The sequence below is a fragment of the Vicugna pacos genome, chromosome 17, assembly GCF_048564905.1.
Source record: "Vicugna pacos chromosome 17, VicPac4, whole genome shotgun sequence".
NCBI classification, from domain to species: domain Eukaryota; kingdom Metazoa; phylum Chordata; class Mammalia; order Artiodactyla; family Camelidae; genus Vicugna; species Vicugna pacos.
The window spans coordinates 39481461-39507688 of record NC_133003.1 but is presented as its reverse complement, the minus strand read 5'-3'; positions in this window follow the sequence as shown (position 1 = coordinate 39507688).

Sequence of the window (26228 nt, the reverse complement as noted above, 5' to 3'; positions counted from 1 at the left end):
ACTCCTACCTCCAGACTTCCTGCAATGCCTTATTGCCTAGACTACCTTTAGGTAGGTTTTCCGTAACTTGCAGACAAAGCATCTGAATGTTACCTGCCCATTCACCTCTAGAGCTCCAACAGCAATGAGGAAGACTTAGATCACTGGTTCTCAAAGTATAGTCCCAACAGCACCAGCATCACCTGGCAACTTAGAAATGCAGATTCTCGGGCCCCATCCTGGTCTTCCTGGATCAGAAAGGAGGCCTGGGGGCGGCAGCAGCCTGTATTTTTAACAAGCCCTCCAGCTGGTTGTGGTGCATGCTGAAATTGGACACCCCCTGCTTCATGTATTACTGTGTTGTCATACATCAGAACTAGCCCCTGAGAGTGTGAGAGTGTCACTCAGTGTTCCTTCTAATTTACCCTTTTCTGTCAGTGCTTGCTTCCATTCTAAAGCTCCAGGGGAAGAGAAAAAGAAAAAAGAAAGGATTTAAAAATTATTGACCAAATAAACTTCTGCCCTGGAGTTTCCCTTTGCTTACTTTGGGGTCATTTCTTTCCAGACAGGATGTTGGATTTCTGGGGAAGCCTATAATAGCCAGACTGTGGCAGACATTTCCAAAATATTTAAAAACACTAATAACCTTTGTTATTAATAGTGATCCATGGGGAGCTCCCTTGAGCTTTGGGAAGGGAAGTGAGTGAGGAAGTTTGGGGGTTTGTGCAATGATCAGTGTAAGCAAAGAGAAGTGGGAGGGATGAAGGAGTCTGAGAATAATGGAAGAGGAATGGAATGGAGAAAATCACTACCGAAAAAACATAGGAAGGAAGGAAGGAAAGAGAGAGAGGAAGGAAGGAAGGAAGGGAGGAAGAAAGGAAGGAAAGCTTCTGGTTAGGGAAGTAGGTGAAGATGGATTGGTTTTCTGTGCATTTAAACAAACAACAGGGAACTGAGGAGGCGATTGGGGTGAGGAGTGGCATGAGCAACGGGTCTTGGACTTCCAACCTCCAGAACCATGAGAAATAAATTTCATCTGTGTAAGCTCCCCGTCTATGGCATTTTGTTATGGCAGTCTGAGTAGACTAATACACAACGTATGCTGGGGACCTTGCATGGTCCTTGGCTCATGATAAGTGCTCAATAAATAAATAAATGAATATATGAGATTTATAATAATAAACACATGAATAGGCAATAGTACATTTGGGAGATGAGATTGCTGGGGTCTTTGGATGGCTAAGCTAAGCTGAGTGTATAATTTATTATGTAGACAATAGGGAGTTTGTGAGCAGGAAACAAAAAGCAGCGTATGTGTGGAGAGTTCTGAGATCTGTATGACAATAGAGTATTATATAAAGCAAACTTTAGCATCAGAATCACCTGGAAAGCTTGTTAAAACGTAGGTTGCTGGCCCCCACTCCCCCCACCCTTTGGTTACAATACGTCTGGGATGGAGTCCAAGAATTTGCATTTCAAATACATTCCCAGGTGATGCAGATCCTGCTGGTCCAGGGGCCACACTTCAGGGGGCAGGAAGAGAGAGAATAAAGGCTCTCGTGACCTTTGGCTGATGACTCACTGCCTGGACCACAACAGAATGCCTGCTGTGTGAATGTTCAGTCCACACTCTGGTAGATGATGGATACTGTAGGTGGTGTGTGGAGCTGCCAAAAGAAACTTTTTCAAGAATGGCAAGCAGTGATGGTGTTGGGTTTCCATTTTTCTTTTAAGGGTAAACCACTATAATTAGAAAACTTGGAAAACCCTGACTTAGGAAGTGAGTACATATTGGAATTGGAGAAACACAGCTTTCCTGCCTTCTCCAAGTTGTCTGTTTCTATTCAGGGAGGACTGCTGGGGGCCAGTTGCTAAAATGACACAGATTGCAAGGTTATATCTTAAGTAATGCTGGTAAAGTCAGCTGAACCTACAGGTTCATTAAGATGCTTGGTTGAGCCTAGGATGGTAGGAGTGAGGCAGTCTGTCTTTCATGTTATTTTCCGTAGGACCCTGAGGTGAACTTTGGCTGTTTGTTCCACTCAGCAGTCCTTCCTCCTTTATATTTGTCCCTGCACTCTCCTGTCATCTTTCTTTCGGAAAGTGCTTGTCACTGTAGGGTTCCATATGGTACTTGTCAGGCTGACAGTCTCCCTGACAGTCCTCTCTCTGGCCTCAGGGCCGGGAAGGGGATCAAGTTCTGGCCAATCACAGTGTCCCGTCCCTGCAGCCTCAGTCACTGGGCTGAGGGGTCATGTGACCCAGCACAGCCTATCCAGGTCCTTCTCTGGGATTCGTCTATGGCTCTCAGAGGAGAGAAATCTCTTTCCTCTGAAAATGTGAAGATGTAATAATATGAGTGAAGCATGGAGCTCATCCAACCTCCAGGCATGGATGAAGCCCTCTTGTCATAGAAGGGAATGAGAAAAAGAGGCTGAGTTTTGGAGAGGCAGGGATGAAGGAAGAGAGAGATCTATATCATTTGTATCACTAGACTCCCGAAACCACTTACAAATGCAGATTTTCATGTGCATGAGTTGAAAACATTTTCCTCTTTTTACTTAAGCTTGGAGGTGGTTTCTAGAAATTTAAAATAAAGAATTTGAACAAGCAAATCAGTTTATCCACCTGCAGCCTTCGACCATCTAGAAATCGGATTGCTCTTGGGACATTGTTAATCCCATACTCAAATGTCTACGTCAGTGCTGGGAGGAGTTCTTAGGAGGGGTCTGAAATTTCAGGGCATTGTCCCTGTAGGAGATGTAGAACATTTGCATTCAGTTTGAATAAGCTGATGAGAAAGTGGGGGAGAGAGAGAGGAAGGCTTGGCCAGTCTTGAAGAGCCCAAATCAGTCTGTTGAGGAGAGAACGAGGAAGTGAAAGTGATAAAGACACTGGTAGTGTTTTTAGTGGATGAGCTAAGACAGGGTCTTTGTTATCAGGTAGTGAGAAACCTGATGGTTCCTGGTAGTCAGGAACTTTTCCTACGCAAAACACTGTCCCTTTCACTCGTAGCGGGCACTAACCTCCTGGAGGAGCCGTTCAGGGTGAGGTCACATAACCCGTACATTTGAGTAAAGCAGATTCACCTCCACGCCCTCAGCACAAAGGGCAAGAAAAGGGAGTAACAGTTCTAACAGTGCAGCTGTTCTGTCTGCCCTCCCACCCAGTGGGCTCATGAGAGGGTGACTTCCTACCTCTTACATCTCGCCGAGTTTGTGGGCATTTGAAGGGATTTTCCAAGAGCAGTTTAAATTGTACATCATTTTTCATCTTTTTGACAATTTAGAGCCCAACTCCATAAATAAGATGAGACACCCGCCACCTCCAGCCCCAGATTTCAGGTTTTTACTGAAGCAGGCTCTGAGGGCTTGGGGGGGGCATGGCGGGATCAGGTAGTTCTCAGATGTATCTGGTGATCATGTGAGGCTCATAGTACCAATTCATAAGCCGTCGATAACTAAGTTCTGTGTTACTTGAAATCGTAATCACTTTTGGACGCTTGTACTTCTCTGGGCTGTTGTAAATGATAAGCACATCAAACCGCCTTGTGATGTGTGGGAAATAATCCTCTCAGCCCAGTTCACCTGGCAACTCTTATCCCACTGAATCCCCTCTAGCCTCCAAGGCCGCAGCTCTGCGAGCAGCAGCACGCGTGAGAGGCTGAGCTTGGCAGTTGGTCTGTTTCGTGTGAGGTGGGCCCTTGCTATTTCCCTTGTCCAGGGGCACTTTTTAATTGGAATGACTTTTTTCATTTGATCTGACTTCCTGAAACAGAAGACATCACCCGCGAACTCCAGAGAGTCTGTCAGCACAGAGAGCAGACTGTCCCTGGTTCTTGGCTTGGCTGTTTGGGGCAGAGACACAGCTGTGGAGGAGTGGGAGCAGGGCGAGGTGCAGCATATTCAAATCCGATATTGAAACAGTCTGTGTGTGTTTCGGGAGTAACCACAAAATTTGACACGCCGTCCCCACCCAAACCCCAAACCCCAAACTAGTTCCATTCCAATAGCCAGGCCTGCTCCACTCTGTGGTCTCAAAGCCTCTTTTGAATGGTTTATTTCTTCCCCTTTACAACTCCCAAAGTGAGCTGTTTTTTAAGGGGAAATCAGTTTCTATTAATGTCTAGGAAGCCTGAGTGGGTCTTTGCTTCTTATTTGTCCTGCTTTGTTGAGGCCACAGGACCCTTTGAGCCGGTCACCAGGTCGGCTGGGGCCTGTGAACAGACACTGTCACCTGATTTATGCTCAGGGATGGAAGGAGGGGTGCTGTTGTAAATAAGGCTCATCAAGCTGTCTTTGGGGTCAAGTTCCAAACCCGCACACACACCTCACCCTCAGTGTGTTCTCATTTACACTGAGGAAAAGCAAATGGGAGAAGACTTGTTAGAAGTCCGATGCTGGCGTGTGGAACCGAGCAAATGCTGTCTGATGTGTGTGCACAGCAGGATTCTTTTCAGAAGGAAGGTGGCGAGGAAGCAATACAGGTCCTGCAGATTAAGGGACTTGATGCACGACTCTCGGTGGTGTGATTTTTCTGTGTCAGTCGCACCCACCTTGGATTGCTTCCCTTACTTTCTCTGGGTGGACTGCTTTCCTTCATTGTAATTTTACTGCTTAATTACCCCAGCCCCAGGCTTCCGAGGCAACATGCCAAGAAGATGAAGTCCACTTTTGAAGTCTATCACCTCCTCCTCCTTCATTCCTCACCTCTTCTCCCTTTCCTTCTCACCCCTCCCAACGACCTCTGAAACATTGACTCTCCCTGGGTGGCACTTCCTTTGTAACCCACCCAAGCCTGCCATTTTTTTTTTTTCTGCTCTGTGCCAGTGGTCAGCAAACTTTGTTCTGTAAATAGTTTCCACTTTGCAGGCCATGCTGTCTCTGTCACCGCCACTCCAGTCTGTTGTTGTGCCATGAATGTAGCCATCAGTGGTATGTAAACAAACAGGGGTGCCTGTGTTCCAGTAAAACTTTACGTACCAAAAAAAAAAGGTTAATGGGCTGGATTTAGCCTCCAGGCAAAATAGAATGAATCCCTGTGACATACATAGAAGATCTGCAAGGCTTTTGAGAATGTTATCTTGGCAGAAACACTGCCAGTTTGGACTGAAAGTGACAGAGAGGGGAAAAAAATGAAAGAAAGCTGTCAGACTCTGCACATTCTACAGGCAGGAAACAGACTGATAAAACTACTCAACTGAAGCAAGTGTTCTCCCACACGTAAAAGGAAGGATGACTTGGACAGCAGAGTGGGCCTGCCAGGCCTTGAAATCTAATGGAGTTAGATTGGATTGGATTTAGAAATTGCTTGGGACCAAGGAGTCCTTTTTGTCTCCACTTTTAGGATGGGAATGTCTATAACTGTTATCTCAATGGGGGTCTGTTTCACCAGGGACAGATAACTTGTTTGCTAGTTTCATCGGCTTATCTACGGAGAGGAATTGCTGCCCTGGATGAATCTCATCAAGAGCCTCGCCTATACCACATTTAGATAGTGTGGGTAATGAGATTTGAGATTTGAGCTGGTGAAATTTTGGACTTGAGTTGATGCTGCAACTTGTGGAGAGTTTGGGGGACCTCAGAATGGGGTCTTAATCCCCAGAACCTGTGAATATGTTACCTTACAAGGTAAAAGGGACTTTGCAGATGTGAGTAAGTTAAGGGTCTTGAGATGGGAAGATTATCCTGGTGAGTCCAGTGTAGTTTCAGGGGTCCTTATAAGAGGGAGGCAAGAGCATCAGAATCAGAGAGAAATGATTTAAGGGTGGAATCAGATGTGAGAGAAGATGCTATGCTGATAGCTTTAAAAATGAAGGAATACAGGTGGCCTGAAAGACATGTAGAAAAAGCAAGGAAACAGATTTCCCTCTAGGGCCTCCAGAAGGAGCGCAGGCCTGCCCTTAGCCCCAGTAGGTTGATCTCTCGAGCTATAAAATAATCAATTTTTTGTAGTTTGTATTGTTTAAAGCCCACTAAGTTTGTGGTAACTTATTATAGCAACGAAGGAAATGAATACAGATTTTGTCAGCCCTGTCTAACCATACACTATGCTAGGGGCTCTCATGGGTTACCTGCTTCAGTCCTCACAATAACCCTTTGAAATAAGTATTTTTATCTGCACTTACAAGTGAAAAATGCTGCCTGGAGAGACTGACTCAGTAGCTTATTCTCTTGAACTCCACCATCATGTTTCTGGGACATACTGCCCTGCTCAGGTAGATTTCTGCTTCTCTTATTTTAGAGTGCCTTCTCAATCCTCATTAAAGTTTACTTGTCCTGGGTCCCAGTTTCTTGGAACCTTTTTTCTGCTCCTATGAATATGTTCTTCATTCACTCTGCCTACAGTGTCTGAGACCTTCCAAGGGCCAAGCATTGGTTTAAATTTCAGGAGAGGTATATAAAAAAGCTGTCCATTCCAGAAGAATCATCATCCCTCTCTCTAAAAAAAAAGTTATCTTTTTTGACACAGTACACAGCTTCATCTATGCTATGGACTGAATGTGTCCAAAGAATTCCAGATTCGTATGCTGAAGTCCTAACCCCCTAATGTGATGGTATTTGGAGACAGGGCCTTTGGGAAATGTTTTCATTTAGGTGAGGACATGAGGGTGGAGTGCCCAGGATGGGATTACTATCCTTATAAAGAGAGACCCCAGAAAGCTCTTTCTCTGTCCCTTTCTCTCTCTGCTATGTGAAGACGTAGTATGGAGGCAGTCATCTGCAATCCAGTGGGAGGGCTGTTACCAGAACTGAGTCACTTGGCACGTTGACCTTGGACTTCCCAACCTGCAGAACTATGAGAAGTATGTCTTTTGTTTAAGCCACCCAGTCTACGGCATTCTGTTATAGCAGCTTGAGCAGACTATGACAACCTACAAAGCAAAACAAAATCAAATAAAACAACCCCCCGCCAAAAAAGCACTTGGGCCAGCAGCTAAAACAGTCTTACAAATTTGTGATGCACTGGGCTAAGCAGGAGACAGTAGCACAGAGTGGCAGGCTGACTGTAAGTTGGCACTGGTGATCCCTGCCTCTTAGTGTTTATGTACCTGTGTAATCCCTATTCCTTGAGTGTGGGTTGGCCTAGCAGTTTGCTTCTAACAGATAGAACAGAACAGAGGCGATGTTGTGTCCCCCATGATTACGTCATGTAAGATCTTAATGTCCGCCTTGCTAATAGACTGCCTCCTCTGCTGGCTTTGACAAAACAAGTTCATGTTGTGAGCGATACAGTGCAGCCTATGTGGTGGGGAGCTGAGGGCGGTCTCCACCTGACAGCAAGCAAAGAACTGAGCTCTCTGTCTGACAGCCTTCCAAGAACTGGATCCTGCCAATCAGTTTGAAAGTGAATCTTTTCCCAGTCGAGCATTCAGCTAAGATCCTTGTCCTGGCCAAACCCTTGATTGCAATCTTCCCGGGAACCCGACTAAGCCCACTAAGGAGCCAGACACCTTACCCACAGAAACTGCGAAGTAACAGATACGCGCTGTTGTAAGCAGCTAAGCTGTGGTAATTTGTAACGCAGTTATAGACAGCTAATACAGGTTGAGAGCATGGTTTCCTCATGAGTTCACATCTTGCCTCTACTATATACTCCTGTAATCTCGGACATGCCATGTACGTATTCAGAGCTTTCATTTTCTCATGTGCAGAGTGAGACAATAGGAGAGCCCACAGCGTAACAAATATTCAGTTATTCTTAGGTGTTATTATTTTTTAAGTGCTAAGGAGTCACAGGAGAGGGTAATTTAAATTTCCCTGGAATCAGGGGGAAATAATTATAACTAGCACTTATATTGGGCTCTCAAATTTATGAGCTAACATGGAAATTATTGAGTTTGATTCTTACTGCAGTGATTTCTCAACTGTAGATGATTTTCTCTTCCTGGGGATATCTGGAGATATTTTTGGTTGTCACAACTAGTAGAGGGTGCTACTAGCTTCTAACAGGTAGAGGCCAGGGATGCTGCTAAACAATGCAATGCACAGGACAGCCTCCTATAAAAAAGAACTACAGGACCAGAATGTCAGCAGTGCTGAGGGTGAGAAATGATGCCTTAGCAATCCTGTGAGGGTGGGTGTGATTATCATGTATGTTTCATGAATGAGAAAACAAGCCAAGAGAGGCTGAATTGCAGACGTAGGAGATCCAATAGGTGGTAGAGGGTAGAGCTGGGGCAGAATTCTCTATCTTCAGGCTCCAAATTCATTCCTTTTTTTTCACCTCCACTTTCCCTACCTATCCTGTCTGGAGACCCATTGATTTCAGCCTGGAGTCAAGATTCAAGATAATTTGGCCCAAAGAAGGGACCATAATGGTGGAGTTTCAGGCTCTGTAGCTGGAGGAGGAGGACCAGAATTCTTTCAGAACAGATATTTTCAGTCCCCACTTGGTAGGGGGTTGGGAGTGGGGTTAATAAGCATTTTCCACCAGAATTAAGAGACATTCTTGGCAAAGTATGAACTTGAACTTTGTATTTTATTCCAACTCTTGAGATGATTTCAGGCTAACACAAACACTCCAGCAACATTTCTGGTCACTCTTCCTGCTGAGACCTACATCTGTAAGACTCCCTCAGTCTGTATTCATGTCCCCATTTGACAGATGAGGTAACTGCCTCAGAGAGGAAAGCAGGGGCTTGGCAAAGGGCATGTCGGTTGCCAAGGGCAGGGCTGGGATTTGAACCCAGGCCCTTCAACTTCAAGTCCAGATTAATTTCCACAGTAGAACTGAGGCCCCTGTACATACGAGTCTCTTTGCGGGTATTTGTGTGTGTGTGGTAAGGGGTGTAAAATGTTTCCGGCTTTCAAGCAATTTACTAACTAGAGGAGGACGTGGAGTTATAAGCAGGTGACTAAACTGTAAGTGGAAATGAGACCATGTGCTTCAAAGGGATGTAAACCCCACACTCCTGGGAGCACAGGGAAGAGAAAGGTTCCTGGGGGTGGGGCTGAAGGATGCATGGACAGTCTACAGTGAAGAGGTGGCACTTGAGCTGAGGCATAAGTTGTGGGCAGAGCAAAAAGGCTAGTGCCCCAATAGATTCACTTGTTAAAAGTGGCTTCTGCCTCCAGATGCTTTAAAAAAAGTTCCTCATTCAACTTCCAGCCAGTATGCAGTGACGGAGCTTTGGGACTCCACCCAAGTTCTGATTATTGCTCTTTTCCCCTCCTTTCATACTCGTAAGCCAGGCAGCCGAGTTCTGTAAGCTTCTGTTCAGGTCTAAAGATTTGCCGTGTTGGACGTGCTCTGGGGTTTCCATCATTGTCGTGATTATACCAACTTTGTAAGACAAGCTTCTTACCACTGCTATCAGCACTTTGGTTTTCCCGTTTTCTGCTCATTTTCCCAAAATGATGAGAGCTAAGAGCTCTTAAAACAGTCAGATAATCACACTCACAGTCACTAACTAACACACGGAGCGACGTGGAGAACGGAACCGTGGGCCAGAAGACCACGCACGTCATACACCATCTGAACCATCCGTTCAGCTGCCTGTGAACAGAAACCTGATTTCTGTGTGTGAAGGAGGAGATGGGGGCTCTCACAGCAGAAAGTAGGAAAGTGCAGATGTTAGGAATTTATTTATTTATTCATTCACTCCATAAATACTTCTTGAATACCCACTCTGTGCCACGCACTGTTTCAGGGATTGAGGATGCAGCCACAAACGATGTACGAGGTCCCTGCCCTCATGGAGCTTCCAGGCTAGATGGGGAGACAGGCAATAAGTAAGAAATCCACAAACAGGGTAAATTCAAATCGTGAGAAGTAGGATTGCTGAATTAAATACAGGCTGTTCAGTTAAATTGAAATTCCAGTTTAAAAAGTCCATTATTTTTTTTTAGTAGCTGTATTTCCCAAAATTGCATTCTGTACTTTTATTTCTTAAATCAGGTAACACTAAGGAAATACATGGAGTAACTGGGATGGTGTGTCATTCAGGTTTCCACCAAAGGAAGAGTACCAGTAGGGTACCCATATTTAGAGATTTATTGCAAGGAACTGGCTTAAGCAGGTATGGGGGCTGGATGGGCAAGTCCAAAACTCAGAGGGTAGGCCATCAGGAAGGGCAGGCTGGAACTCTGGGACACAAACTGAAGCTTCTGTCTACAGGCAGAATTTCTTCTTCAAGAAACCTCGGCTCTGCTCTTAGAGCCTTCAACTGATTGGATCAGGCCCACCCAGATTATGGAAGATAACCTTTCTTGCATAAAGTAAATGGATCATAGACTCTATTCACATCTACAAAAACCTTCCCAGCAACATCTGGATTAGTGTTTTATTGAATAACTAGGGAATATATCATAGCCAAGTTGATACATAAAACTAACAATTATGGATAGGAAGGGAGGGGTGTCCACAGCCAGCAGGAAAGGCTTCTGTGAGGTAGGGACATTTGAATTGAGACTTGAACATTGAGACATTGAACACTGAATTGTATTATAAGAACCAGGAGATAGAAACATCCCAGATTGGGGGTTGGAGAGGAGGAACAGGTGCAAAGACCCTGAGGTAGGAAAGAACATATCTTGTTTTAGGAACAAAAAAAAAAAAAAAAAAGTCAGCATGCCTGGAGTGAAGTGATCATCAATGGGAGAGTGGTACCTTGTTGGGTGGAAGAAGAAGATACTGAGTAGGTCATACAGAGAGCTGTGTACAAAAAGGTTATAGAACTCCAGGACTATTACTCTTTGTAAAACGATGTTGATATGTAGAGAAAAGAGACTAAGCTCTGAAAAAGGTTTTTTCCTGAAGTATTTCTGGGTATCTGGTGGGTTCTAAAGCTATTTGGTTGCTCAAAAAAAACTGTGGGTCATTTAAGGTGTGGACTCCACCCAACTGTAGTATCAGGACTCCACAAAGTAAATTCCTTTTTTTTTTTTTTTTTGGCAATATTTATTTACTTACTTACTTATTTGCTTATTTAATTTTTGTTGAAATATCATCATTTTACAAAGTGTCAATTTCTGGTGTGCAGCATAATGTTTCAGTCTTACATATACATACATATATTCATTTTCATATTCTTTTTCATTATAGGTTACCACAAGACATTGAATATATTTTCCTGGTGCTATACGGAAAAAAAAAAACTTGTTGTTTACCAATTTTATATATAGTAGTTAGTATCTGCAAGTCTCCAACTCCCAGTTTATCCTTTCCTACCCCTTTTCCCCCTGGTAACCATAAGTTTGTTTACTATGTCTTAAAAATTCTCATTATTGTTTCTGAAAAGGAATCTTTTCAAGAGCTAAAGAAAACATTCGATAGATGGGCAGCCACTGTGGGGCATCTCCAGTTCAGAGCTTTTTTCTTCAGCCAGTCTTTGCCTTCAGGAACTCTCCTTTGAAGGCTGGAGTTGTCAGATGGCAGGCCAGTTGTTTGCAGGAAAGAGCTGATTATGAGTCAACATTTCTGTGTTTGGGGACTTATGGTCTGATTAAGGAGAGAGTCCAACAATTTTCCTTAAACAAAAGACAAATCAGTTTTACACATTGATCCTCTTTTAAAATTCCACAGTCAGCTTTGTCTCCTAGAAATTGTAAATTTTAGTCTGTGCACCCTCAACAGTGTTGCAGAAAAAACTACTACCTGAACGAGGTGGAGATTCCTGGCATCCATCACTTCTTGGAATTTGTCTATTGTCTCCAAGTCAGACCACAATCCCTCCAAAATAGCCATAATAACTTTGGGAAAATCACTTATTCTCTCTAGACCTAGGTTTCCCTATCTGTTATTTTTAAAGATACTTATTGTTTAAATCTATTCTTTTTAAGGAGTTCACGATTTCAACTCTGAAGCGTTGTTCTGCCCAAACATTCTGGTTCCATGAGAATTCTCTTGATTGTAAATTGTTCCCATGCGATGCCTGGATCTGGGAGACAGTAGAGGCAGGAAATGTTAATCTTTGCTGTATATCATGTGCTGGAGCAACTTCATTCCCTTAAGATTTTGATGATGAATCTTTTGTCTTATATCTCCCCACTCCCACTAACGAGCAAATGGTATGTGGTTGTATTCGTTATCTATTGCCATGTGACCCCTGAAATTCAGTGGCTTAAAACGGCAAACATTTACTGTCTCACCATTTCTGTGGGTCAGGGAATTGGGAGTTACTTAGCTCGGCTGTGACTCAGGTCTCTCGGAGCTACAGTCAGGATGTCATCTGGGGCGGTCATCATCTGAAGGTTTGCCTGGGGCTGGGAGATCTCATGCATGGCTGATGGTCAGAGGCATCACCTCCTCACCATGTTGGCCTCTCCATAGACTGTTTGATGTGTCCTTATAACATGGCAGCTGGCTTCCCCCAGAATGAGTGACCCTAGAGAGAAAGGAAGAAGATGTAATAACCTTTCACCACCTAGTCTTGGAAGTCATACATTGTCAGTTCTACCTTATCTGTTTGTTAAAGGTGAGTCACTAAGTCCAGCCCCAAAATCAAGGGGAGGGAAATTAGAGTCTGTGTTTCAATGGAGGAATGGTAAAAAATTTATAGACATATTTCAGTTACTAGAGTTGTATCGTGTGTGTGTGCTTAAGATTTTATTTTTTAATGGAGATACCGGGGAATGAACCCAGGACCTCATGCATGCTAAGCATGTGCTCTACCACTGAGCTATTCCCTCCCCCTCACTCCCTAAGATCTTGGTGATGTTTTTCCTCCAGCTCTCTCTCTCCAATTTTACCCCCAACTAGTAGCTAAGTGTATATAGTCTATAACTTATCTCTCCTTCTGTCTCCTGTAACTTATTTCGAGCAGAGTATAACCTGGCTAAAGAAAGCCTGAACATCACAGACATCACTGCTTTGCTGCTTTCCTGCTTTCAAGTATTACTTAACTATCAAGGTACCAACTGGCAGATCTTCCCTCCCGCATCCTTTGCATAGTCAGTTACTTGGGGATAGAGAGAGAGGAAAGTGGAGGGTAAAGCGAGATTTTATTTTTTTTTCTTTAACTCCCTTAGATGGATGAGCCATTTTATGCCACACTGCATCCCATGATAGATTGTGTAGAAAAATTCAAGAGCGAAGCTTGGTGGAGGATGGTCTTCCCAAGTGGCAGCCAGCTTATCTGATCGGAGAGTATGTGGCCAGGACACCAGACATTAACTGCTCACAGATGACTGGTTCCCCTAGAAGTCGACCTGAGACAAGGATTTGTGTGCAGGTAGTTTATGTGGGAGATCCCAGAAAGGCTGGTAGGAACTGGAGATGGGATGGAAAGGCAGGCAAAAGGAGTGGGTTAGCAGGCCATTTACTCCCTGTGTGAGCAGAGCTTAATCCTACTGGAGAAACTCTGGGAAACCGTGTAGAACCCATGCCTTTGAGTTTCCTTAATTAAGGGAAGCGAGGGAGCTGGATTATTTATCTGCCGACTCCCACCCGACTTTGAGAGCTGCTCTGGACTATTTCTCTGTGATGTTGCTGGGGCTGTGTAACAAAGCACTGCAGACTGAGCAGCTGAAGACAACGGAATTGTGTTGTCTCACAGCTCTGGAGGCCAGAGTCTGAAATCAAGGTGCTGTCAGGGCCAGGCACCCTCTGAGGTTGCTGGGGGAGGGGACCGTTCCAAGCGTCTCTGTTAACTTATGGTAGCCTCAAGTGTTCCTTGGTTTGTAGTGGCTCACTTCCACCCTGTCCTCACATGGCATTCTGCCCGTGTGTCCTCAGAGCATCTCTCCTCTGTACACGTCTGTCCCCTTTTTTATAAGGATATCATTCCTCCTGGATTAGGGCCCACCCTCATAGTCTCATTTTTACTACTTCTGTAAAGAGCTTGTTTCTAAATAAGGTCATATTGTGAGGCATTGGGGGTTAGGGCTTAAATGTATCTCTTTTGGGTGGACACAAATTTATAAGACCCTGTATATTCAGAGCTGGTGTCTGTTGTTGGGAGGAGGAAGGTACATCCAGTAGGGATCCTGGCTTAGGATCTTTGGGGTTGGCTTCTGGATTTGGGGCTCCTTGGATTACTCTGAAAAAAACCAAGGCTTAACATGTAGCCATACACAAAAGAGAAGGAGATCGGAGGCCCCAGCTGCATGAATTCTCCTTGTCCGGGTGCTCAGGCTACAAATCGCTGACTCAACCCTGATTCCTTTTTCCTTTATTTACTCCTCGCAACCCACAGCAGATTATATCAGCTCTACCAAAAAATTTTATATCTGGAGTCCATCCATTGCTCTCCATCAGCACTGACATCAGCTCTAGGCTGTCTTCATCTCTCCTCTGATTTACTGCTGCAGCCTTGTACCTGGTCTCCTAACATCCAGGTAGGCCTACCCAGGGATCCAGTGCCTTTGTAGTAGTTTTTGTGGGCTGAATTATGTCCCCCCGAAAGTCTTACCTTGAAGCCCTACCTCATTCCCTTTGAAAAGGACGCATCAATTTGCTTTTCAGTCTTCAGTTCAATTTTACCTTCTTTCTCTCATCTTTTCCTCAGCCTTTTTTCCCCTCTTTCTCTCTTCTTCTTCTCTCTCTCCCCACCTCCATCCCATTCTCACTTCCTCTGAATTCACAGCACTCTGAAAAAGCTGAAATGTCATAGATGTAGAGTATTTCCACTGGGTAATATTAATAGAAATATTCTAGAAAGAAAGCTGACCCAAACACAGGTCCATCTAGGTTGATTTTGGCAAAATGAGGTCTCAACTTTCCAAACTATCATCCCCTCTCCTCATGCTGGGTTTCTCCATCACTGCCAACGCACAAGTTTCTCTTGTCCTTGACCTGACCCCTCTGATGTCCCTTCCAAAACCAGATAGTTAAGTAGATAGATAGATTGATTGATAGATAGATAGATGGTGTGTATAAATAGATATGTAGATAGGTAGATAGATACATAGATAAATGATAAAAACTTTTTCCACCCTACTTCTCCTGGGGTAAAGTATTTTCCCCTAAAATCACATCTGCTCCAAAACAGAGATGCTAAGAAACTGATTGCAGCTGGTGTTTTTGAGCTGGAGCGTGTGTCTGCCCAGCCAGGCTTGGCCTGTCAAGTTGGAAAATATGGGATAGGAGAGGGACAGGATCCCAGACTTCTCATAGAGCCTGACTTTACTGCTGTGCCTCCCAACCAGCCAACAAAACCCGCAGAGAGGGATTAGGGACCATGTGTTTCCAGGGATCCATCTAAAGACACCTGCGGGTCAGGGTCTGGAACAAGTTACCATATAGGCCAACTTCCCATGACTCCGTTCACTCCTACTTTTTAATATGAGTGTGGTCTGGTTTAAAAGGGGCACCAGAAATGACTTTTAAAAGAATTTAAAAGCTGGGTATTGACGGGTAAGATGTAGTGCATTCCCTTCTGATTTGGTAATGCTGAGGTTTCCATGGAGCTAGTCCACCACGGAGGATGCTGCTAAGCCTCAACTGGACCCCTCTCCCTCGCCTGACCTGACTTCCAGCTGCTAGCACCTGTTTCTTTGCCTGGGAGCTTTCTCTTGCTTTTGGAACCTGCTGTGAACAGCCCCCAACGAAGTACTGATTGGACGTGGTGTATAAAATCGCAGCTCCCCCGTGGGGCAGGGTCGCTCTGAGTCGCCTGCTCTACACTGGCTGCTAGAGTTTGTTCAGTGGGACTAAGCTCTAGGCACCCACAGTGGGAGCTGGCTTGAAAACATGCCCTTCAGTGACTGCTATCCCTTCCCCCTCTCGATCCGCTCTTGCCCACAGTCTTTCCTTCCTTGTCAGATAAACCACCTACACTCTAATCCTGTCTCAGGGACCACCTCTGGGCAAACCCAAACTCAGACAGACAGACAGACAGACATTCATTCGCAAGCATTCCTCCACTGCCTTTGCTGTACCAGTGAGTATTTGAAAGGCTGTGACCCGTACAAGATACAGGAGATGGGGCTGGATCTTACGAACTTTAAAACCTAGCTGGCCAGATGGGTTCATCCAACCAAGGACAATACAAGAGTGGGTTAGGAGCCCTGTCAGAGAGCCTCTGTGTTGCATTTAGAGAGGGTGGGCGGGGGAGGGTGGGGGAGGTGGGGGTAAGGGCAGCAGGAGAAAGAGAAAAGCCAGCAAAGAAGCCCAGCCAGCTGCTCAGTGGGAGCCTTGTGCGGGGAATAACTTGGTACCTAACCTGGATCTTCCCCTTTGTACATCCGCCTCTCTCTGGGGGATATGCATCCTGAGGTGACCCAGCTTGGAGAGGGACTTGCATTAACCACGCCTCCAAGAGTGTAAGGCCTAAATCAGAAGGCCACGTTGTGAGCTTAGTGGAGTAAGCGAATTTTCACCAGTCACCAGGCAGGAGCCTCATGTGGACTCAGCAGTCCATCTCCTCCCCCACAGGAAGGTGCCCGTGGCAATCCCGAAGTCATGAGTTTGTCTAGGAGGCCAGGGAACAGAGTCAAAGTCAAGGCCCAACAAAGATGCACAGAGATTTTTAAGACCAAGATGAGGAATCCTGAAATCATTCATTTGTGATGGTTTTGAACTTCCTTTAGAGGGAGAAGGCATTTTCACAAGGTCAGGTTGGTGAGGCTGGGATTTAGGAACAGCCAGCTGTGTAGCAGCCCTTGTGAGGATGACCGTGGAGAATGAACAAATCAGAATGAGAGGATTTTTGAGCAAGAGTGGATACTCCCTACCCACTCTCACCCCACATGCACACATAGACACTGAAATAATTTGTCATTGAACATGGCCATTGAGTATGGGCTTTCTAGTCAGGCAGACTTAGAATTCAGTTCTCACTCCACCAGAAATGGGTTGTGTGTGGACAGCAGTCTCTGAACCTCATCTGTAAAATGGGTCTGATAATGCATCAGGTTTCTAAAGTAGGTGAGGATTCAGTGGGATTATGCGTGAGAAGTACTGAGCTTGGAGCCTGGCTCATAGTAAGTGCTCAATCAGTGGTAGCCATGTTATGTTTCATTTGTTGCTGTTGTTAAATTTCCACTCTCTTGGCTTTCTGCAGCCCGGGGACAGTGGCAGAGAATGCAGGTGTCCTCCACACTTGGCAGTAGCCAAAGGCTCAGTAGTTGGACTAGGGAATCTGGGGCAACAAGGGAACCCAGGATTGAAGTGAAAGTCACAAACACTCAGGAGGGGCAGAGAAAGAGAGAGGGGGCTAGGTCAGTGTTTTCCAAACTTCGCTGTGTGTGCACTTCGTTGGGAAACTTGTTGAAACATAGATTCTTATCCAGTAGGTCAGGGCTTCAGCCTGAGATTCTGCGTCTCTAACAAGTTCCCAGGTGATGTCAGTGCTGCTGGTCCTCAGCCCATGCGTGGGGTAGCAAAGATCCAAGGCTTCGATGTCAAATGCCAAGCAAATTTCAAGTCCAGAGAAAAGAAGGACTGGAAATTAGAGTACAAAACCCAAGTGTGGTCCAGGCGAGGCAGCGGTGTGCTTCGAGCTGTATTTTCTACCGCTCATCTGGAGCTGTGCTGTCCTGCTTGGTGGCCACCAACCCCACGCGGCTATTGACACTTCATCCTGCTTGGGATGTGCCGTGCATATAAAACACACACTGGATTTTGAAGACTAAGTACAAAGAAAACATTGTAAAATAGCTCAATACTTTTTAAAAAATGCTAGTTACATGTTAAAATGAGAATGTTTGGGATATATTGTGTTGCAAGAAAAATTTTATTAAAATTAACCTGTTTCTTTTAACCTTTTTTTTTTTAACGTGGCTACTACAACATTTTAAATTACACTTGAGGCTTACATTAAATTTCTGTTGAACAGCACTGCTCTAGAGAGAGACTCTTTCTCCCCTTCTCTCTGTGCTCCTGCCCAGAAATCCATCCTCAGCAATTCCTGTGGTGCCTTGGGGAAAACTCGAGATGAGAGAGGTTCATTGCTCTGAAGGGGAGATAGACAGGCCCGCAAAAGGGAGCTGTTTGGGAGGAACAAGGCAGAGACATGCCAAGTCATTCTCTGCAACAGCAGGGCTATTGCCATGGGGCTGGCTGGGCGGCCCAGGTCCGTGAGATGCCAGCCTGCCATGCTCCAGTGCCTTCTGTCTGGGCCTCTTCAGTCCTTTCGCGCGTCCTCCTCCCCATCCTGGGCGACAGGTAATTAGCAGGGCCAGCTGGCAGCCTCCACTGGGTACTGTCGCCAGAGAGCCGGCAGCCGGCCTGCAATTACTGTAATCCTGGCTTGGCCTTCCGAAGAGAGCTCTATTCAGTCTCCCTCTGCAGACTGGCGCTGGGTGACAGGGTCTGTAACCTCCACATTCTCGGGATGTCTGTTGGCAGTGAGAGACCCACAGCAGAAAGTCCCAGGTGTGCGTACCTGCCACAGACTTCCCTCAGTAAATAACCCGGCAAGCTGGGCAAAGTCACTGCCTGCTGGCAAGATGGGGAGGTGGTACTTGAAATGTCTCGCCCAAGCCATGTATTCCCCAGACAGTGTCTTCTTCATGTTCCCAGTAATTCCTCTTTCCGGAAAGTGCTTTCCAGGACAGGCAGCCAGTCTTTCCAGCTCCAGGAAGCTTGTACAGGGCAGATCCCTGGCATCTCAGAAATACATTAAGAAGGATGCTTGGAAATCCATGAAATCTTAGGTTCTTTGCAGCTAGAAGGAAACGAGAAGAAAAGACTGTTTTGTCAAGCAGGGACCAATGGCAAAGCCGGGTCAGCAAAGAGGTAGCAGGAAGATCCTCAGAGTCAGTGGGCTAACATTTTAGCTTCTCAGCCTCAGTCTCCTCATATGTAAAATGGGCATGATAATAACATGTACCTCCTAGGGCCACTGCAGGGTTTAAAAGAGACATTCTGTGATGGGTTCAGCATGGCAAGCACTCCAAGGTGAACTCTACAGACTAAGCACAGTAATAGGGAATGGACTCTTAAGAAGCAAGACAGATGGAATGCATGTAGATGGAACCATCAGAATGTTCCAAACTGGAGCACTAAGATTTAAGTGGTAGGGACTCCTTTTAAAGGAATGATCTTTCCCTCTGGGTGGAGAGCGAGAAAGTGTTCCCTTGGAGGCGTGGTGGGTGTTGGAGCCCTGTCCACCTACAGGAAAGTCTGCCCTGTGTCAGCTGTGAGGTCCACTGTAACATGAAAAGGCAGGACCCCTTGTTGAAAAATCCAGAAAAAAGGTGCCATTGAAGAAATAGAAAACTTTTCCATTCTTCCGGTGTCTGTCTCTCTCTTTCTGTCTCTGTATCTGTCTCTCTTCCCCTATGTTTCTATTTGCTATTTAATGTCCCAGTCCCTTGAGCAGGGGATGCTCACTTGGTCAGTGCAGAGCATCGCAGGCACCTGGGAACCTGCCACTCAGCATTCACACTGAGGCCTCTGCCCTGCACCCCAGCTTCCCCCTCCCAGCAGCCGCTAGACTCATGACCTTTGCCCTGTGCCCCAGCCAGAGATGAAGAAATCAATCCCCAGCCCACAGGGAACAGGCAGCCCCATGCTGGGACACATCCGGGGGCCAAGTGGTGGGGTGACTGCAGTCGCTGGGCAGTGGTGGGGATGGGGAGGCTGAGCAGGGTCTTGGGTATCAGAGTGTGCAGGGGCAGGCAGCAGAGGACTCACCCTCGGGAGACAGAGAGATGGAGAGGCAGCAGGAGGCAGGACCACACACGCTCCACTGTCCCATAGGAACTGACATTATTAGTGCTTTCAAGGTGGTGACTGTAGAGCGTTAGACAGCCAGGGGCCCCTCTGAGTGTGAGGCCTGTGTGCCTGCACCACTTGAATGCCTGTGAAGCCAGCCCTGGCTGAACTGGCTGGTGTGTAGTCATTCGACACCATGTTTCCTGCCCCTTGGGAGCCAGATCCCGCCTCTACCACTCACTTGTTCTGTTAACTTGAGCAAGTCCTTTAACTTGTCCAGGCCTCAGTGCCTGCATCTGTCAAATGGGAAAAAATGATAGAACCCGACTCAGAAAGTTGCTGCAAAGATCCAAGGAGATTATGCAAGGAGGGTTTAGCTTGGTGCTTACGTAAAGCAGAACATTCAAAACTGTTAGCTATTGCTAGCACAGTGGCTATTAAAAGGAAGCATCCTTTTCCCAGTTTCTCTCTTGAAGAAGGTATCCTTCACACTTTGCCAAAGCTCAGGGATCCTCTTCTTTCTTCACAGTGCCTGGTGAGTGGCTGAAGGAGACAAACCAGTGGGCAGGGTTCCACTAACATAAATAAGAAGGTGGACAAGCTTAGCCATACCCAGGCTTTTGTGCTGGTGAGGAATGCTCCTATCACACCTTCAGCCTGGGCCCAGGCCACTGAAAGAGGCTGGGAGGCAGTGAAATGGCTCTGTCTAGCCTTATCTGTCCCTTCCCAAAAGCTGATTTCACTCCTGTTTTCTTAAGAAGCTCTACTCTAAACTCCTTATGAGAATTCACACCCTGCCACCATCTGCATGACCTTGAATGAACCACATCTAGTAGTGTCTCTTTTGTGTTTAGTACACAGCCTCTTTACTAGAAGGTAAGCCGCCTGAGCACAAGGTCTCCGTCTGGTTTTGCATAGTGTTAGATCCTCCATTGCCCAGTGTGATTCCTGACTTGTAGGAGATACTTAATAAACGTTTGTCAAAATAATGGAAGTGTGGATGGATGGATGAATGGATGGAAGGAAGGAAGAGATGGTTGTATTTTGTGAGCTCTGAGGTCATTCCCAGCTCTGACAATCTGTTAATGCTATAAGTCTACTTCATTATTTCCATTTCTTCCCTTGAAGGAAGAAGTTAGAAATGTCAGAACCTCCTCCTCTGTGATGGGCCCTATAAAAAGGAAACCACATCAAAAATGTACGGTGGGTTGGTTGGATGTTCCTGACATGGCGAGGGATTGAAAGCTGGATCTTCTGGAGCCATTTTGGTTCTACAGAGCTTTTCTTCCAGGTCATGTTACCTCTTCAGGTTTCTAGGGCTCCTACTCCATTCCCAGAGGGCCGCGGCTCGCCAAAGGTGTTGGGTTGTCAGATGGAGACTGAGGCAAGTTGGCAAGTTCTCTGGTCTCAGAGAGTTGCATTCCTCCTGTATGACTGGCTGGCAGCATGTCCATGAGTGTCCCTAGCAGATGGCCATGGGAAGGGCAACTGGCCGGGCTGCCATTTGGCTCCCTGGCACCAGAACGGATGGCATCACTCCCATAGACCCAGAGTCTCTTGACCTCCCTTAGCTGCTCTTTCCGTGGTCCCTCTTCTCCTTCTTTCCCCCAGGGGTAGAGTCTTTCAATTCATCTGGCATTAATGTGTTTTGTAAGTATGTATGCAGAAATTTCTGCCTTGATTTAAACCAGTGTTTTGTTTTGTCTTTTAACTCAATAGCCAAGAATTTATATCCCTCCTTACTGCTTTATTTTCTGATTCCAGAGTGATTGCTTTTTTCCCAAAGCTGTGGGTGACTCAGTCTAGCTATCTGGGCTAGGGAGAACGATCTCTAGGGTAGGGATGGCTCCTCAAACTTTAACATGCATATCAGTCCCCTAGGGATCTTGTTCAACTGCGGTTTCTGATTCACTAGGTCTGCAGCAGTTCTGTGACTACATTTTTAACAAACTCTCAAGTGATGCCAATGGTTTTGCCTCAGGAAGCTCACTTTGAGCAGCAAGGCTCTAAGGAAAAGAAAGAAAAGTCCTAAGAAGGATGAGCAGGGAAGAACAGGCACATTGTCTAATATTTCAAAACATTCTTGTAGCACATACAGACTTGAGTTCTAGGAGAAAGTCTGAGAAAGAGGGAGAAGAGAGAAAGAGAGAGATGTGTAGCCAACTGGTCTACCCCTGCTTTTGCTCCATATGGAAGCTGAAAACCAGATGGTGAAGAATTGTTGTCAACAGTCCATTTTCACAGTCTGGGGTGGTCACAGAGTCCAGGGAGGGAAACTGAGGTACTGTCGCAGTGTAGCATTTTTTCCTGGCCCGAGAGATTACCCTTCAGAGACAGGACGGGATCTACCCACGTTCCCTACCCTGGGCTCTTCTTTGGATTGAAAACAAGTGCTGGCCGTCTTCCTGTCCATCTGCCTGCCAGCTGGAAAGCACTTTGCTTGCCCTGCTGCTCTCGCTCACACACACAGCTTCCCAAATGCTCTGGGCTAATTGGAACTCAGATAGGGAGATGGCCTCGGGCTTCAAGTGGCATTGTCCTCTCTCTTCTTGGCAAGAATCCAGGGCCAAGGGATCATGCAGACAACAGCAGAGAGGGGTGTGAGGGCCCTTGAGCGGCCAGCACTCACCATTCAGAGCGTCTAGGGGGCTTGGACCTTGGGACCACCAGAGGGATGGATGACATCTTTCACAGGCTTCGTGTTGACCTTTATTTTGTAACGCAGGGAGGCAGTGACAGCTGCAAATGGATTAGATGCTCAAGAGCCCTTCTGAGCCACTTCTCCTTTGTCCGTTGGGATCTTCAGTTCAAAGGCCCACAAGTGTCCTTGCACATTCCCTTTCAAGCCAGACTCCAGCCAGCCCTCGAAATCCTTCTAAAGAAAGATTGAGTAGGACTTAGGAGAAGGCTGTTTCCACTCAGCTAATAAATGAGGATCTTGGCTTGCCTTCCTAGGTGAAGGTCGGAATTGAGGTTTTGCTTGACTCTCCAGCTAATCAATCTCAGGTCGGAGATTGCAAACCCAAATGCCTACAGGGGCCAGGCAGGAAATGCAAGGGAGCCAAGAGGACTCCGTATGAGAAAACCAGGAGTGCTAGAGTCAAGGGGGCGGCTTCGGCTCGTTGTTGGCCTGTGGGTCTGTGGCCCGCCTTTCCGAGACCCTGGGATTTGGAGATAGACATTCTGGAAGTCTTTATTTTTTTTAAATAATAGTAACAATAAGATGGATAAAGTATACACAGTGTGCCAAGTACTGTTTTGAGCACTTTCAATATTTCATGTTATTTGATTCTCATTATGAGATTATGAGGAAAGTACTATTATTAGTCCCATTCCCCAGACAAAGAAACTGAGGCTCAGGAAGATGGTCTTTCAGCTGGGAAAGTGACAGAGCTGGGATTTGAATCTAGGCCGTGCGGCTCCAAAACAAAGTCTGTGTCCCTAACCACCATCCTCTGTGGCTGGCCAGAAAAGAAATGTCTAGATTCTTTGTATTCACACTTGTATTTGCTTTCTCTTGCTGTGTAACAAATTACGGCAAACTTAGTGCCTGAAAACAGCACCCGTTTATTTGCTCACAGTTGTACAGGTCACAAGTTCACATGGGCTCAGTTGGGCTCTCTACTTAGGGTCTTGCAAAACCAAAGTTAAGATCTCAGCTGGGCTGGGCTCTTATGTGGAGGCTCCAGGGAGAATCAGTTTCTTAGCTCATTTATTTTGGGAGAACTCAGTTCCTTGTGGGTTTATGACTGGGTCCCATTCCCCTGCCGACTGTAGGCCCAGAGTTCTCTCAGCTTCTAGAAGCTGTTCTTGGGCCCTTGTACATGATCCACTCCATCTTCAAAGTGAACAATAGCCTGTCAGATCCTTCTTGTGCTTTGAATCTCTGTGACTTCCCTCCTGCTACCTGCCAAGGAAAATGCTGTGCTTTTAAAGGACTTGCTTGATTGGGTCAGGCCCACCGGGATAACCTCCTTAATTAGGTCCACTGACTGGGGACTTAACAGCTGCGGAACCCTTCACGACAGTGCCTAGATTTCTGTTTGATTAAATAACGGGGGATGGGAATCTTGGGGGTGGGCGCCGTTTTCTTACCATAGCACTTTAAAAAGTATTAAAATCTTGTTTATGACAAACAAAACGTCTACAGAAGAGGGGTTGGGGGTTTTCTGACCTTTGGTCTTTTCTTTTGTTTATGCAGCAAATCTTTATTGAGTGCCCAGTAATTGCCAGCGTTATACTGGGCACCGGGGATACAGCAGCAAACAAGTCAGACAGCCCTGCCCCGATCTCCCAGACACCACATCACAGGGCGTCTGGGGGGTCCTGGTGGTGAAGTGGCAGTCACCATCCCTGGGCTCTATTTCTGTTACTCTACTTGAATATTTATTTGTCTACAGTTACATGCCCCACAGACCCTGTTTGTTTTTTCTCTCTGCCCTGAATATTCATGACCACGAACTGCTCAGCTTCCCTAATCAATCTCCTGTGTGAGCTACATTCAAACAGGGACCCCATCTCATACCCACACCTCTGTTCTGATGTCTTGGCCAAAGCAAATAGAATTATGAGTGAACAGGAGCCTGCTAAATTCCCGGCCCTGGGAGACAGCTGCTCTAGATGGGACAACTGAAAGTCCCAGGAGCAGAACACCAGATGCTGGCTGGCATCGAGAGGACAGGAAGAGACAGGGTCATTTTCCAATTGCCAGTTTTTTATGAGTCCTATGGTTTGAGATATCAGTAGCCTCCTAAAAATAGAGAATTTCTCCCTCCATTTTGGGATTAATATTCCTGAGATCTTGAGCTGTTACCTGATGCTAAAATATGATTATGCACAGCCAAATGGTCTGATGCAATATGCATAGCCTTGTGGTTTAATATTCTCATTAGTTCAATTTCATTAGTAGTTACTGAGCCATTTGCTTTAGATGCTTTAGGAATGTAAGTAGTTTCCTCAACCCACACCTTTCTCTGCACACATTCTACCTCCATGTCATCCTATACGGCCCAGAAACAGACGTGTATATTTATAAATATATATATCCGTGTGACATCCAGGAAGAAGTAGAAGAATGCAGAGATGGTCTATGTGGTGGCCTTCTGTGTTGGAATTAATCTGTCTTTCCTTCCTCAACGCTCCTCTTAACACTGACTCCCCAGTGTTGGGATCATCAGGATCATCGTGGGAATAAAACGAGATCCTGAGGGGCAGTTGCATTTGACTTGATGGAGAATTATCTCCCTTCTCTTGATTCCTGGAAAAATGCAGCCAGGCTCCCTGCAGGGTCCCCCTTTCAACTACAACATACCAGGGAATCACAGGCAGTCCACCAGCGTTTTATTTGCACGAAGATTTACTAGACCTGTTGGGAGAATTAACCACCAGCACTGAGTGAGACTCACAGGACTAGGACTGTAAGAAGGAAGGGAGTAGGGGTGGGGTTGAAGCCCATCCCTCAGCCCCTAAATCGGGGCTGTTGGCATGCCTTGTGCACTTGGTGTGCCAGTATTATCTCATTGGATCCTCACAATAATCCCAAGAGGTGGGTCCTATGGATACCAGCACTTCAAAGATGCAGATACTGTGGCTCAAAGGAACTTTGGCATCTACTCAAGGAAATAAAGGCAGCGAACTGCAGAGTCCAGGTGAGGGAGAATCAAGACATTCCCAAGACGGTCTAGGGACAGCAGTTCCTATCAGCTCAGCAGGGAGGGGGCCATCCATGGAGGACACGGAGGACCAGTGTTCATCTCTCTCTGCCCAGCCGGCCAGGCTCATGAGAGTGGGAGGGAAGATCTACAAGACTGAAATCAATCAGTAAATGAATAAGGCTTAAAAAAAAGTCCCCCGCACCCCGTATTAGCATTGAGGGGGCTGTCTGGGAACAGACGGAGAAATGGGTTCTGGGCCTCTCCCAGGAGAGAGTGCTCAAGTTTTACTTTGTTTTAATTTTCTCTCCTGATGAAAAATTTGCCATGGTTAGAAAAGCACTGAATAAACAGAACTGTGACTGATGTTTTCCAATTTCCCTAGCGGATTCCACTTTTTTTTTTTTTTAAGAGTTCCATCAATATTTCAACAGTGTCAACATAGTTGCCCTTCTGGGAGGCTGAGGTGAAAGCAGGGGTCCCCGTGTCTCCCTTTCTCCACGTGGCTGATGCCGGGCTTCTGTCTGGGGCCCAGAGGTTCAGGAATTCGGGGTGTAAAGGGGGCAGACTGTATTGGGGCCACACCCTATGCTGTCTGCACTCACCTCCTCCTGTGAGGGCAGCTCTTGCGCGCTGCCGCTGGGGTTCTGTGCGTTCTCCTTGTAGGGCAGCTGTTTGGGCAGCACAGAGAGTGAATGCTTTGGAAGCAGTCTGCTATGGACCGAAGCTTTGTGTCCCCCTGAAATTTGGATGTTGAAATCCTAGTTCCCAAGGTGATGTTATTAGGAGGTGATTAGGCCAGGAGGGTGTAGCCTTCATGAATGGGATTACTGCCCTTGTACAGAGACCCCAGAGACCCCCTCGTCCCTTCCACCACGGGAGGACTCAGTGAGAAACAACTGTCTGTGACCAGGGAGGTGGGCTCCCACCAGATACCGAATCTTCTAGCACTTTGATCTTGAACTTCCCAACCTCCACAATCATCAGAAATAATGTTCCCTCGTACATCAGCCACCTAGTCTATGGTACTTTTGATAATCACAGCTGGAACAAAGA